Source organism: Lygodium microphyllum, chromosome 13 (genome assembly GCF_053477565.2).
Source record: "Lygodium microphyllum isolate KBCC chromosome 13, Lygodium_microphyllum_v1.1.10, whole genome shotgun sequence".
Classification (NCBI taxonomy): Eukaryota; Viridiplantae; Streptophyta; class Polypodiopsida; order Schizaeales; family Lygodiaceae; genus Lygodium; species Lygodium microphyllum.
Genome location: NC_141147.1, coordinates 149,482,842 through 149,497,844, shown reverse-complemented (window position 1 = coordinate 149,497,844; position 15,003 = coordinate 149,482,842).

The following is a 15,003-nucleotide window of genomic DNA, read 5'->3' as shown; positions in this document are numbered from 1 at the left end:
ACCAAAATCATCAAGCTATCATGTATTGATTAAACTTTTTATCAAAGTTTAAAGCATGTCATACATTCTATAAGACAAAATAAGAATCATTTAGTAGTGAGAAGTGTATATTCCCAATGCCAAGAATTGTACGTGCATAGTTATTTCTTAAATGGACACATCTTGTCTTTCCAAGATTATGAGTAGAGAACCACTCTCTATGTGTGGTAACATGAAACAATGCTGCAAAATCCAAAAGGTAGTTTTGAGACATGTCATTATCCACAGTAACCAAGAATGCATCACCCAAAGAGGATACATACAAAACATCACCGTCATCATTGTTGCAAAGGTTTATCTCATCTATCTAGGTCTTGCTTTTCTTTTCCTTTTTATCATCATTCTCGTTTTTCTTTTTGCCTTTTTTTAATTCTTTCATCTGAAGTGGTCATTTTTTATGTTTCCCTTCTAATTTACCTCTCTTATAAGAGTTTTCCCTAGGGTTTGGCATTCCTCCTAAATGCATCAAAATTATTTAATCTTGTATTATTCTCTCTATTCAAAGCAAACTACTCTCCACATTAGCACTAGTAAGAGCGGTTACAAGTGCAGAGTTACTAATGGTAGTCTTAAAAATATATCAATTCTCAAACAAGGTGACTAATAGAAACTTAGCCTTGACCAACTCATAGAACGTGATCTCTTGAGATGCCAATTTGATTGAAAATAGCATTTAAACTCGTTCTTGTGATTAGACATTGAAGCCCCCTTCTCCATGCATAGTTCAATGAGTTTTTCAACCAATAAATCTGAGGCTACACTTTCTTTTTCATATAAATCACCAAGATTTTTTCATACACCGTATACACATGCCATATCTTTTACATTAAAATACACACATTTTAAGAGTGTCAACATAATAGTGGAGAATATCAACTCATCTAATTCCTCCCATACATCTACATCCATATCACGAGGCTTAATTCCATTATATTTGATTGGATTCACCTACTTCTTTTGAACCAATATATTGCATAATTTCTCTTTCCAATATGAAAAGTTCTCTGCATTAAGCTTTCCAATATTGAATAGCACATTTTTTAAAAGCCAATGAAGAAGCCATAATGACGACAATAGATAAGGTATACTTAATTGCAAGTCAAAAGAGTCCAATTGACTACAATACAAGTGCCATGCAAAGAGAAACAATGGCTAAGACAATATCAAACAATAAAACTAATGCAAAATTGATATTTTAGCACTATCAAAGGCATATGAATTTATTGCAAATATTTTTAATTATTTGGCTCTTTTTTAGCATCAAATAACCACCTAGAACCAAATGCATACAAACTCCCTTTCACAAATCTAACACGGCCAATATTATTACTATAACAACATGAACATTACTCAACCAAAATAGCTCTGATAAATACCAATTTCTAAACACCAGTATGAATGCAAACCTTGTAAAACTAGTTCAAGGCCAAATCAATGTAAATGGGGATTAATTGAAGGAAGGTTTAAACCTTATATAAGGTTTAATTGTGAAAGAGGAAGCTTTAAGCTTTCAATAAGTCATTCTTTTCAATATAGGTTCGAAATATGTTGGTGATTTGGTTGATTGGATCAATAACATCCTAACAATAGGAGTTTAAGTGTGTTGCCTTAAGAGCTTCATAGATCAAGCTATGGATAAAAGAAAAATCAATCTCTTCTCTTCTCTATATCTACTAAAGCCATGTGCTTGCAGTAAGCAGGTCTCTTGCTTACAAATAACAAGCTACCCCTTGCTTAAGCAAGGCATATGCTTGCATACATCAAAACTTTGTACCAAGTTCTTTTCTTGAGCATCCAAAGCCAAGTGGTTTTGTGTCAATCCTAGCCACAAGTGGTTACCCAAACCAATGCTAAAATGGGATATTGTCGCTCCAAATCAAGTCTCAATGACTCAAGCACCTTCTTGACTTAGATTTAGATCCTAATTATGAAAATAGTACCTCAATCAATGTATGGATAGCAAGCATCAATGTCAAAAAAGAAGCTTGAATCCTCAACCTTCATGACAAAGCTTCGCTCCTCACGATCCTTGTTTCAAGCATGAGCTCCCATGACTGTTGAATGTCACTCTAATACTCCAATACTAGTTGAGAGTGAAACGATGGTGAGATATGAGTTACAAGCTATGGAATACAAGAGGATTGAGAGGGAGACAAGAACAAAAGAGAGTTATGTGGGTAAAAAGTGAATGGTACTCTTATTCTTTGCTATTTTTACTTATATATGATTGTAGAGTATGTATGTATACAAAGGGTGCCCACTTGGCTATAAGCTAGTATGAAGATTTCTTCCTTCATCACATGAACTATTGCCTTTTGAAATATTGGTCTTTTCTCCATGCGACAAATCTGATGATGAGGGAGAGGTAAGTAAGGTATGACTTGTATCTATATCCAAAGGAGCATTGTAATGTGGAATCACATATAAGAGTTAAAGAGAGGTATGCGTTCTAAGGCCATAGCACGAGCAAATGATGTAGATATGCTATTCAAAGGATAAGTGAAGTGATTACCATATTCTAAAAGGAAATGGGCATCATGTAGATATGAGATCGTGTCATTCTATGTATTGGCAAGGAATGTACGATGTGATAATGCCATTGGGCTTTGAGATATAACTTTAGGAGAATAAGTAGATGCCATTTGAAACATATTATGGGACATAAATAATGCTAAGAAACCTTTGAAAGGGATTTGTTGAGAAGATACTTGTATATGTGTAGTGCAAGGTGATGAGATTGTTAGCAATCATGTTTGTCATGCCTTGTCATCTTCTGCCTATGAGCTGGGACTTTAGGAGCTCTGACATGTCTATCACATGTTTTGATAGAGGAGGTAGCTCATTCTAGAGCACTCAGTTTATTGGCTTTTAGTGCTTTTTCTCTAGTCAAGATTTTGTGTGCATTTCCTAGGTAACTTCTATATACAATAGTCTGCCTACACTTGTCGAACATTGTCCACCCTTTCTGAAATTTTTTCTAAGCATTTGTGGCATTTTTACTAAATTTTGGTTGGCCATATTTTTGGGCCTAGATTTTAGGTCAGCAGTATTTGGGGATATTGGCTATTTATAGCCTCCCCCCACTCACTTAGCAGATCATTCATTTATCTTCCTCCTTCCTTGGCAAGTGCACACTCTAACTCTGTCATATTTCTCCATCTTCGATGTTGTTGTTATCATCAACCTAATCTGGTGCCGTCACTAACATTGTGGGCTATGTGTAGGGACTGATCAGTCTCCTTTCGCTATCCCGTTTGTATCAACATTCCTTCTTTTCTCTCTCTGTTCCTTTGTCTCTGTGCTTCTGTTCCTTTTCATTGCACGCTCCCACATGGTATCAACGCATGGTATTAGTATCTGAGAGAGACATAGAGTCCCTAATTCTTGCAGAGGAGACCATCCACATTTGCATTTTGCTGAAAACACAACTTTCTTCTTGAAGGTCTTTGTGTAGACAGTATTTCTCCTCGAGGTGGACCCTCTACATAAAATTTATTGTGAACTTGTAGCTGTCTCCTCCAACTTCGGAACTGTGTACCATCAAAACACAAATTTCTTATGGGTGTCTTGTAGGATTTTGAATATATCTTACCATCGGTTTCATGGCTTTGATTATACAAATGAGAAGCTTTCTCAACACTCCTCTGAATGACAGTGAAATTATTATGCGGATAATGAAGAATATAGGTCACCTAGCCCGTTTGTTCAGGAACCCTCTCCTTTCCATTCTCTCCATGTTTCCCAGAAGGCCCATTCTACTGACCTTTATATGTCATTCATGGCACTCTCTATACACGTGCCCGTACTTCCTTCTTTACCCAAAGAAGAACAGCTTGATGGTTCAAACTACTCACTTTGGTCCTGTAAGGTGGAGTGTATCCTTGATACCTTTTATATGTGGGGGTTTGTTATCCACCCTATTCCCCATCCAGTGGTGGAGGACACCATTGGATCATCAATGGATCATGCAGCCTTATGGGATCGGCTCAATTCTAGAGCTGATCTTTCCTCTTTATGAGCTTACAAGATTCTATCCTATTGCATGTGTGTAGGTTGTGGAAAGCAACAAAGGTGTGGACAAGGCTTGCTTCGTTGTACCATCAGAAGATGTTTTTCCACCAAATAACTCTTGAGAAGAAATTACAAATTCTCGTTGTTAATGATTCTCCTTCCATGAAGGACCATATTAACAAGTTGGGGGATATACATGATGGGCTTGCGTACCCTTGGTAGAATAATCTCTTCAGAGGATATAGCTATGATTCTTTTGACTCAGTTGCCATCTCTCCGATTTGATTTCTTCTACACCAACCTTACATACCTCGAGGACTCATGAAAAGATTTTATGGGAGAAGCTTGCCCCGCTTGTTTTAGAGCATGAGGAGTGTGCCAAAGAGGTTGCCAATGAATCACCTCCACTAAATCTTTAATTGCACATTCTAAAGGGGAGAAAAAAGAAGAAAGGGAAGTCAAAGGCTAACAAACATTAAAGTTTTTCAAGCTTTGAATCCAATTTGGAGAAGCCTCAATGCCCATACTATGGGAGGGGGACACATCGAGAAGAGAAATGTTGGAAGAAGTACCCTCACCTTGGTCTAGGAGCGAAGGATTATGCTAAAACATTTGAGCCTTCTACCTCTACTCGACTAGTTACCCATGAGTCTGTGTTCCTTCATATTGTTTAGTTGGAAGAGCCTTCTTCAATGGTTGTCTCACCCTTATGGTAGGCCTTGGTTGGTTTTGATAGTAGAGCTTCTAGTCGTATGACTCCACGAGGTGATTTGTTGCAAGATCTATGCCCTTCTGAGGGTTTAGTCATTATTTTGACATTGTATTGATGCCTATTTGTGGTGTTGTCACTTTGCCTTTGTTTCTTGATTATGCTTCGAGCTCCCTTTCACATGCCCTTTATATTCTAGACTTCGATTTTCCACTCCTCTTAGTTTATGGCCTTACTAGGCTTAGTACTCAGGTTATCTTCATCGAGGAGGTTGTTGTATTGATGATTCTTCTGCAAGGACTATTGTTGTGATAGATTGGTAGGAGAGTGGCCTTTATAGGTTCCATTCCCCTTCTCTTATGTAGGGTCCTCTAAGGTAGTTGTTTATTGCGGCATCCGTTCTCACTTGTGCACCTTCTATTTCACAGGTTCCTTCCCATGTGCCACCTGCTCCTTTGGTGGTTCCCTCATACCCCCTATCCCTTTTAGAGGGGGACGATCTCGATGATTTGGATGTGGATTTCCTAGCCCCTAGTGTTTTAGGAGGGGACTTCCCAGGATTGTGAGGAGTTTCTTCATCGTAGTCTACATCGACGAACTTCATCGACATTGGCATTCCTCTTGCCACCCCAAGATTCGTTTCTTCCTTGGCATTCTGTCGTATCCAGGATCTGAGAGGGGGTGTTAGCAGTCATGTTTTTCACATCTAGACAAGGGATCATTAGGGGCATAGAGCCCAATAATCCATAAAACCTCCCCTTCAAACAAAATTTCAATTAGCAAAAAGTAGCCAAAATCATTATTAACAACAACTGATTGAAATTTCTCATCAACAACCATGAGCACATTGGAGTAATGCCATGTAGAACCCTTGGCATAAAATAAGTGAAACCCATGGTAGTTCATACTTTTCCTTCCTTGACTATGACTTTTATGCTCAAGAGCACATAATACATCCCATTTATTATCATGCAAAATATTCCACTTGATGTGAAAGAAAATTCCACACTTATTCTTAGTGGTAATCTTCATATGCATCTATAGAAAAAGAATCGGGGTTGAGGCTAATTCTGCCTCGATTTAACCATTTCTATCAAAATCTCAAGGGTTCCCTCATCAAGAAAATTGGTTAGCACTGCAAATGAAGTGAGACCTTGATAGTGAGATTTGGAGGTGGAGGGACCATATCCTTCTTTGGAGTGAATCATGGATAATGATGATCCCAAGAGGTAATCACCTTACCTCTTGTATTAAAAGTAGACCAAATAGGTGGATCCCTTGAATTATCAACTTAGTCGAGCAAGATGCCCATGTCTTCCTAGGATGAGACCCATATATCCTTATTATAGATAGATTAAAGCTATCAAATTGGGTGCCATAGGAGACAAATGTTGAAGCATCTTAACCACTTCCACATGAAAGAGATACTTTACCTAGGGAAAAATCATTTCTACCATTTCTATTTTCTTCTTTTCTTCCCTATTTTAGTACTATTATTTACACGTACCATGGGAATATTCTTACATAGAATGTTGCCTAATTTCTAGCCTCATAGGCATATCTTTTACTTTTAAGATAAGAGATGCATGTTATTGTATGTATTGGTTTGGTCTCATAGGCTAGCTTGGCCTTATAAAGACGTACTCTTCTTCTTCTTCTTCTTCTTCTTCTTCTTCTTCTTCCTCTCTTCCTCTCTCTCTCTCTCTCTCTCTCTCTCTCTCTCTCTCTCTCTCTCTCTCTCTCTCTCTCTCTCTCTCTCTCTCTCTCTCTCTCTCTCTCTCTCAACCATTCACTAACAAACAATTATGCATTTTGAAAACAAAAATTTCAAACCATGGATAAATATATGCCACTATAATATTTAGTAAATATTTATGTATGCTTAAATACTTTTGGTATGCATTCTCTTTGCTTTGGGTTTATATAACTTGGAGACCTTGATTCATTTTTTCATATTCTTTTGCACTATATCCTACTGACACATTGCACATGTATGTTGAAAAATATGGAGTTTTGGAAATTCAAAACATGCAAGGAATTGTGAAGTTACATAATCAAGCCATGAGGACAAGTGAAAAATATGTAAAAGGTTGGGAAGCATTGGATATCTAGCCATGAGTACAAGTGAAAAATTGATCTTAATCAATTGATATTTACAAAGAGAATTCACTTAGAAAGCTTCCTTTTCTTCATGCTAGTCTCACCCTCCTCAAGAGGTTTGTTTTGAGATGACTCTCCCAACTTAATTACCTTTGACTTTTTTAGCCCTCTAAAGGAACAATTTCTTGAACTCCATATCCCAAGGAAGTAGCTATGTAGCATAGAAAGTATCCTATTCTAAAGCATCAAAGCTAGGTGTGTAGTTAAAGAAGTTGAAATAATTGCTTTTAAGTTCCTTTTCAATTAAAGGTGCATCCTCTGCATTGAAGGAATCATGAGGTATCTAGCATAGAAACTATCCCATTCTAAAGCTTAAAAGCTAGATGTGTAATCAAAGAAGTTGAAATAATTACTTCCAAGTTCCTTTTCAATTTAGAGGCATATCCTTTGCATAGAAGGAAATATGAGAAGAGCTTATGGACCTTGAAAAAACAGTAAATGTGAGTATATTATTGACAAATGACAAGAAAAATTTCAAGAATGCTTGCATTATATCTTGTGTTTATAGTTATATAGTTTGCAAGTGGAAAGTCTTTCAACAAGCATAATGATTGAAGCATTACTCTCCAAATGGTTTCAAATCAAAAATCACCTCATGAGGTTAGTGAGGCAAGGTTGTCCTCTAACATGTCTAATGGTGACACTAGATCTTTTGTTTAGATATTTGCTAGTGATAATTCAAATATCATCTTGGCTAAATATACTTCTTTATAAATCTACTTTCTATTGTTGATGATTGTGCTTATATGCTTGGCTCCCAAAAAACGGTTCTAAGAAGACAAAAATTCTTCATCTTAAAAGCTCATATGTCGATCAACACTTGGAGAGCTCTCTATGAAGAATTCTCTTGGGCTTCAAAGGTTGATCATAGAGGTGAAGACTCTCACTCCAACCATATGTTTACATAGATAGAGGCATGTATGGATAATTTCTTGCCTATTTGAGATAATAGTAAGCTTGCCGATGCTTTATTTAACAACGGTTTGCAAAAATGGTCTTGCTTTTAGGATGAAGGAAGACATATGCTATTGTGAGTTGATGTAATTGGCAACCAATATGATCTTAATAAAAGGGAGAAGTTATGGCTAGACATGAGTTTCAATGAAAAGGACTCTTATAGTTCTTTAACTTTCAAGTTTATGAGAAGAAGATTTGGAAGTAATGGACCCATGGAAAGAATAATTTGTTTAGATAATTATAAAGCATAATTGATTTTGAAAAATATTCTTGTAAATGGATTTTAAAAACCAAAAAGAAAAAGTTGAAGTTGCAAGACCCCAAAGGTACCTCACGGTCCAAAAGAAAAGGTTGAAATGTGCTTGGAAAGCCATAACATTAGTTAGACTCAATGTTCTTCTTTGGGGAATTTTTTTACAAGAAGTTGTTCACTAAGGATGTCTTGAAGAGCTTAATGAGATTTTATCCATTGTGTACTTTTTTCCACAGGGAATACAAAGACCTTCTCCACCTATTTGGGTGATTTGTAGAGAGGCACCAAGCCCAATAAGTTTGACTGAGACCATATAGTGCATGATGTAGTCGAGAAACAAGATGTTCCTTACAAGGAACTACAAAACCTTTGGCTACTCCATGTACATCTCTTCTTTAATATCTTAGTTTGAGAAAATAGTTTCCACATCCCTCTAAAGTATTTCCAAAGCAAAGTGTGTTGCAAAAGCCAATACTACTTGAATCCTAGTAAGATGAACAACTTATGAAAATGTGTCATAATAGTCTAGTCCTACAATCTGTGAATAGCACTTAGCAAGGGTTCCATATGCTTTGAACTTATCAATAGTTCCATATGCTTTTGCCTTTGTTTTATACACTTATCAAGAGTTCCATATGCTATTGTGTTTGTTTTATACACTTGTTTACATTTTATAAGAGTAATCCATAAGGAATAGTGCAAATCCAAGTATTTTTGACATTAAAGCATCATATTCTACTTCCATCACCTCTTGCCACGGTTTCTTTAGTGGAGATGAAATATAAGCAATACATCTCCAAAAACTCAAAAATCCAACTTGTTTCATGTTTCTTTAGGTACACGAATATAAACAATACATCCAAAAACTGAGAAATGTGAGACAAAACGAACTTGATTTCTCCATACAATTGTTGGTATCTTTCAAGAGGGTGCATTCGTCAAAAGGTGATTTTGTATACAAATAGTTGTCAAAACTACCTTAGCACAAACTGCTTGAGATAAATCCAAAATGAATAAGCATACATTTCACATCATCAAGAAGAGTTTGATACTTAGGTTTTAAAACACCATTTTGTTGAGGAGAATATGGAACATCATGCAAGTTGGTGGCTATCTTTGAGTCAAAAAGTGGAAAAACCAAGGGACATACAACCCAAAAATTTAAAGAGTAAAAATACAACAATAATTAAGACTTCAAGACAAATATGTAAATGACAAGCCAAAATCTATCTATAAATGGTTAATTTTGTTCTTATCTACAATATGTGGATTTGACAAGTTGATTGCTACCTAAATATTTTCTTTTTCTTTGTCATAATGCTGAACCATCTTTACTTCTATGGACACTTGTCTTCACATGGAAGGTTTGCTTAACAGAAAATCAAAGAGCCTTCTTCCTCAAGTCCATCCTCCTCCTAGAACAACACATGCTACACATATGCTTTAGGGATAGTGCACCTCTAGCACATTATCCTTGCAAGCTTGGCAAGACCATGTATCTTTTCTTTTATTTCATGAATGGTTCACCATGTATCTTTTCTTTGAGGAAATAAGGAAATATACTGCACCATTGTCGACAATCGTACAAATTCATGCTATTTTGCTTAATGTAGCTAAGGGTTACCTTAATTCTCATGTTATCAAGGCATTATGCACTCCTCTTGTTATCAAGGTTAAGCTAAATGTTAGATTAATGCTCATGTTGTTGAGAATGGTGCACATGTGCAGTCCTTTTGTGGCACATCTAAGTCTATCTCCTTTCCTTGTATGGCTCCCCGTTTTAAGTGTGGGGAGGTTTTTTAATTTATCTTATCACAACCTATAGTTCCATGTGAACATCCTTGGTAGACATTTACCACCCAAATAGTCTTAAAAATTTGTTTGTCTCCTCAAATGGAGCATTTTGTCTTTTAAGAACTCTCTCATACATGCTACAAATTGCCCCTTCCTTGATTTTTTTCCCCTTATTCCTTGCCTTTCCATATGAACTTTGCTTTACTCTTTGGATTTCTCATCCCTCTTACCAATTTACTAGTCTTGTCAAATGACATATTTTTCATTTTGCCTACTAGTCAATGCAATCTTGTGCTAGAGAGATATTGTATCTCCAAGATTTGGTCCAAAGACACATGTGACTTTCCTTTTTACAAAGCATATTCATGTGTGACTATCCCAATTGACTCACCCCACACTCTTCTGTGCATGATCCTGTCTTCCCTATATGCACACATATGAAAAACCACATACACAGAATTGAACCAACATACGAAGTTTGACAGTCCACTACATAACTACTTCGTCATTCGGCCTAAAGTTAAGTTCACTATGAACATCTTGTTTTGAAATCTTGATAGATTTCAAAGTTAAATAATCTATCAAATTATGTTATCTCTTCCTCTTTTTGTCAATAACTTACATAAACACATAAACACACATCTATAAAACTTTGATGAAACATTATTGATAAGTTTTCATGCTCATAAGGGATATCATATTGGTTGGAACCTTCCAACCCTTGAAATATCTCCAATATGCCCTTCTTATTTTTAAAAACGGGATCACAAAAAAAATTGTAATCGAGTTTCTCTCTATCCCTTATTGTCTCTTGTTTACAAGAACCCAATCAATCTCTTGCTTTCACTCTCACCAATAGCTCTAGATTTGTTATTTATTAGTTTTCATACTCATAAGGGCTATCATATTGGTTGGAACCTTCCAGCCTTGAAATATCTACAACATGCCCTTCTTATTATTAAAAAAAGGAATGATTAAAAAAACTCGTAATCCTATTGCTCTCTATCCCTTATGGTCTCTTGTTTATAAGAACCCAATCAACCTCTTGCTTTCACTCTCCTCAATTGCTCTATCTTACTATATACTGCATGCTTAGGGTAATACCTCTTCTAGATAGCATGATGGACATAAGCATGCTAAAATTGACTCATGTGTGGATGATAAGGATAGCAACTAGATATTGCTATTGACACTTGAAGGCTTGATTATCTAGTCTTCTTGTTTGATTTTGTAAGGCAATAACATGTTGTGTCCTTCCCTCTCAATCTCGTTTACTTCACTGCATTCATGCTATCTTTGTGAGATTTGGCTTGTTCTACTGGTGCCTCTAAGAGAAAATGTAAAAACTGAAAACATACATTCCATGGTTTGACATATTGTCAAGAGTTTAATGTCACATTTGCCTCTTTTCATTGCAATACTTGCTTTATAATTGTTTTACTAAAACACACGTGTGAGCATGCATGTGTGGAGGCATATACACATACACATGCACACGTATATATACACTTGCATCAGTGCACACGCGTGTGTGCGCGCGCTCGCACACACACACACACACACACACACACACACACACACACACACATGCACACATGCATGCATGCATGCACATGTACATGTGCATGCGCACGCGCACACACACACACACACATGCACACATGTGCACCAAACTAAATAGAAAAGCCAAACAAAAGAAAAATGAGTAGAAGAACAGACACACATACACATACACACACAGATAAACCAAACTAAATAGAAAATTTGAATACAAGAAAAATGAGGAGTAGAAGAAAAGAAACAAATCCCACCACCCCACTCTTGCTATCCCTCCCACACTTATGCAAGGAAGTGACTGGCCAAAGACCAATCCGCTTTTAACCGAGTTGTCAAGCCAACTCTTGCAAGTTGTTGCACTGAATAAGTGATATTGGTAACTACTTTTTATGATTTATCTTGCATTCCTCAATAGTTATGACACTCGTTCATGGTAGTCCAACTAGAACTTAGGAAGCTTGCATCTTCTCTCCTCTTCATTACTAAACATCGATCAGGATAAAATCAAGTTTCTTTTGCACTCTTATGTGTACACATACATTGTTTATTTTAAACCCCATTTCTCCCCTTAATCATCAATTATCCCAGTGGCCCTCCACTCTTTATCTTAACAATCATCTAAGCATTTTTGAAAATGAATAACTTGTAAAAATTTAATATCGACACGTTGTTAATCGTATAAATACATTGTTAATCTTATATTGTTTATAATTCAGTTAAAATTGTAGTTATTTTCTAACTTAGCAACTATCATAAAATACCCTTGCATTTCTTTTCCATATCGTAAATTAACACACCACATATCCTCTTAATTATGTCAAATCAAAGATACCATGTTTATATGGATATTTTTTAAAACAAGAATAACATTAAATTATTTTTAATACTTCTAGAAAATTTAGTAAAGCATCAAAAATTTGATTTTCAGCTTTTTCATGGAAAGGTCATAATTTTTATTGATGCAAAACATAAATTTTTAAGATGAAAACTGAAATTTTTACTAAAAAATAACTATTTTTGAAATTTTCAACATGCTCAATGATCTCCAAATATTGTAAAAAACTTTTTGTAAACTTTTAGCATTATAAAATTCATATAAAAATATTATAACTCATAATTATGCAACCAAAATTTTTATATTAATTCATCTATTTTCTTTTAAAGCCATTTAAAATAATGTTTAGTTATTTTTATTTTTAAAAAATAAAATAAAACCTATATAAATACAAAAAATCATTTAGAGTTAAAAATGAGGTTCATATACATTTTATAAAAATTACAAAAAATAAATAATTATGCTAAATCACTTATTTCTATTAAACGAGTTAAGGCACTTACACAAAGTATGAGAGTTGTAATTACGAGGTTTCGAGTACGAGAGTTGTAATTATGCTTTTGAAAATCATGTCCTTTGCAATCCACAACCAAGGGAAGTCTATCCACTCGTTCCAAACAACAAGCTCATCATTTCTCGCTTCCTTGAGTTTTCATTTTCAAATTGCATTGTTGCCATATGAATGGCCACTTATAACTCTCTTAAGATTTAATCTTGATTAATTTTAAACTTAAGAGCTTAACTTCCATAGTTTCATGTCGGCGACTAAGAGAGGGGAAGAGAGTAATTCAATATCTCTAGCATGCTTCCACGAAATCAAGAGCGAACTGGAGCGATTCGAAGGCAAAAATTTGCTCTCATATCCTATCACTTCAGATTAAGGGGGTACATTGAAGCTCCAAATTGATATAGGGAAAAAAACATGGCAATGATCATCAATGAAGGCATTGACTTCAATTTTCTTCTAGTGCTCTTCTTAATTGCAATTCTTATTAATCTCCTGGTTTTGGTTGTGCTCTGGAAGCCCTCTATCTTTGTCCCTTCTCAGATCGTGGCAGAAAGAAGGCGCCTCCATCTACTTGGCTTCTTTACAATGAAGCACCCCCTCTCTCCTCTTTCTTTTGCAACATGATGGCGATGATAGTGATTGGGAAGAATGACCACTTCCTTGATGATCAAGAAGAAATTGAAGACAACGGTAATGATCAAGAACCAATTGATTGATCAACTTGTCGGTCCCTCTCTATTCTAATTCATTGCAAGATAATGGTAATATGATAGCGCCCCCTCTCTTCCATTCTTGCCAGAAAGATGGACATGATCACCAATAGGAAGAACCAATTCGTTGCAACCAGGAGGGAAATGAAGACACACTAATGATAGAGAAAAAGAAAACGATCCCCTTGATCATCTCTATCGATATCTCACCATTATTGTGCACCCAACAAAAGGCACCCTCCAAGATCACACCCCCTCCCATCACCTCGTAGTTGCAACGGCTTTCTTATTTTTTTCTTTTTCTTATTTTTATTAACTCCCAACAATTCATTCTTGATGTGAAAGGCTTGAAATATCTAAATTGGGTATTAGGAGGACTACTATTGACAATGTAAGCCTAAGGAAGATGGGGATGTTAGAAAGACAAATATTTCTCAATATGAGATCATTGCCAAAATACTTCTCTTGCTTCTACTTAGGTCTGGACTTAGTCTTCCTTCTTTGTCTACAAGGCTTTCTCTCTCATTATCTAACACCCTCATTGTCCACATGTGAATAAGGAGCTAGTACTTAAAATCAATTATTCTTCGTATATTATGCTTAGTCAAGCAAAGAATCCTTAAAAAGCAAAGATCCCCTAATACTTTTGGCTTTGACAAATTGACTATCTCATTGGAAGATCCTATGCTAGTTGCAGAAAGGTTCAAGCTTTCCAATGACCTGATTTTCATTACCTCCCCAAAGGGATCTCAATAATAATCGATCTAATAATCACCCCCTTGCAGATCATTACCAAATTATCAATGTAATTGATGATGATGATGATCAGGACATAGCAACATGGTTTTGTTCTCAATCATGCAGATTCAATAAGTAAATCTATAAGAGTTTATCTAAAACTCCACCTTCCTCTCCTATAAGAACTTCCTTGTATTGACATCTCCTGTCCAAACTGCAAAGTCACATCCTTAAGAAATAGCAACAACAAACATCACATCTGCATTAAATTAACTTAAAAATTTGGTAACAATGTGCCAGTTGTGTACAAATTTGCTACTTTTTTTTTTGCAATATTACGCATTGTTTCTAAGTGTTGTTAGGAAGATAACAAAAATCACACACACACTTGAAATCTTGTTGAATTTTCTTAGTTTTGGTATCTTATGAATCTAATCTTGTTGGTGGTACTCTTTTGGAAAAATATAGACATGAGATTTTTTTTTTTTGATGGTCTAATGTATCTTACAAAATTCTCAACATATTTCTCTTTTTTAATCAATATTTTTGTTTAATTATTTTTTCAAAATAGATGCTGGTTAAGGTAGTGCCAAGGCACGCATGTTTTATTAAATTAATACTTTGATAATTTCTTGTTGGTCCTTCTTCACTTACTTGCTATGTGATTTCCTTGTACCATGCCAGTTCGCACCCTAATTTATTGGCCTTAAAATATGTCAAACCGTTTCTCCT